The sequence below is a fragment of the Protobothrops mucrosquamatus genome, unplaced genomic scaffold (genome assembly GCF_001527695.2).
Source record: "Protobothrops mucrosquamatus isolate PMUCROS unplaced genomic scaffold, P.Mucros_1.0 scaffold2019, whole genome shotgun sequence".
NCBI classification, from domain to species: domain Eukaryota; kingdom Metazoa; phylum Chordata; class Lepidosauria; order Squamata; family Viperidae; genus Protobothrops; species Protobothrops mucrosquamatus.
The window spans coordinates 103,756-105,586 of NW_015388130.1; the positions used below are offsets into that span (position 1 = coordinate 103,756).

General features: G+C 34.1%; 1 protein-coding gene across 1 annotated transcript in view; it reads right to left on the bottom strand.

Moving 5' to 3' along the window:
* The window catches only part of GLT8D2 (glycosyltransferase 8 domain containing 2), a gene marked incomplete in the record, with an annotated part of 24,450 nt that extends 23,349 nt beyond the window's left edge, over nt 1-1,101 (bottom strand). The window contains 1 exon segment of the mRNA XM_015823865.1: nt 793-1,101.
* Nucleotides 1,102-1,831: the final 730 nt, after the last annotated feature.

The window sequence follows — 1,831 nt, forward strand, 5'->3', positions numbered from 1 at the left end:
AAAAAAAATACTGTAAATAGCAAATTTTAACTTTGCCCTCAGTTTATAGTACTCACTCTCAATCATCTTAGGAAAAATAACCCAAGTTTGTATTTCAGCGTTCTATATAACATAATACTGAAGAGTAGTTCGTAAATTAAAGAAAGGATAAACGATGTGACATTATTTTGCCATAATATTAGCTAGAAAATCATGAGAACTATGAAAATTAAATGCAGGCCATTATCATAACGGTGATTTTAATTTAAACACTTTTATAATTCCATATTGTCAACTAAGTAATAATGTAGATCTTGTCATATTTTTAGGTTTTGTAACCTATTACATGTAAATAGTGTTTAATAATAAATCTATTAAGTAATATATTTAATAATATTAAATGACAAGCACAGAGATTTTACCTTTAGGGACTAGTTCTCAATATAGCAAACATACTCATAATTTAATCATTCGTTCCACATACAAAGAATTACGGTAATTTCTTTCATTTCTGGTACACATAAAACACATTTTCGCTTTTCAACCATAAAAAAGTTAATGCAAAACTTTCTGTAAATTGACAATAATCATATCTATACCTAGAAATTTCTAATGCCCACTTTTATTTAATTAATGAAAAGAATTTAAGAACAAAACTAGAGTTTTCATTTTCAAAAATGAGATCATATCAGCTCAGTACTCTGCTGACATTTCAATACTTGGGATTTTTTTTTAAAGCTGACAAACTCTAGCCACAATAGTAAAAAAAGAAAACTGTAAATACACCATTTCCAATAGAATTCAAAGTTTTACCTTTCAAGGCAGCAGCAGAGCAGCAGACCCTAGATTTTTTTCTCCAGAAAAATAACTTCAAGCAAGCAGTTGCTGTGGGTAGCTGGCTGATTCAGTGTAATAAACATTCATGTAAGAATCCCTTTTCTCGAGGGATTCCCATTGAAATCCTACATGCGAGACACTTCAAAGTCCTTTTTAGTTCCTTCAAAACTAATTTGAGGCAGAATTGTTTTAAAAAAAAATCTTCTGTGTTTTATTTGGAAATTACTTTTTTCCTTCCTTTCTCCGTGATTACGGAACTGTACAGAATCCAGACTTGGGCCTGTTGGAATGAGAGAGCTACATTTGTAAACTGCTTCCAGATGTGGTGAATAAGGCAGCTGCAGAACTGGGTGAACTTTCCTCCTCCCACCCTAGTTATTCTTCATCAGAAAGAAAATTCCAGAGACGCAAGGAAAAAGATTTTAGGAACAGCTCAAGATTAGATTTCTTTGAATGTCGTGTATATTCCGGATCATCGTGAACAAAGAAGCATCTATAAAGTTACAAGCATGAAAAATGAGTAACTGTAGAAACCTGCTTTTATCTAAAATAATAACCTCAGTCTGTGTTTGCATTAAGAAAGTAATTACAGATTCTTTATCTTTTAAAAGATACGGTACAATATTCACCCTATAATGTTAAAACATAGTTGCAGAAAAGTCATACAGAATATATTTTAGCTCTGCACTGTGGATATTTCAAGAGGAAATTAAAGCTGAGAGCAGACCTACAATCTATCATCAATGGGAAACTCTCAGGGGCACCTATGGGGGAGGAGGTGTGTCAGTCCAGGCCCCTTTTTACACATGTCACATGATGCAGCTAAAAAAAGAGATTTAAACATACAATCACAACTACCATTTTGACTTTTTTATTTCCCCCCATGCAGATGCTTCACGTCTCTTAGATCAGTGATGGCGAACCTTTTAGAGACCGAGTGCCCAAACTCCAACCCAAAACCCACTTATGCATCGTTGGGTGCCGGGTGGGTGTGGCCCATTGGCTGGGTGTGGCC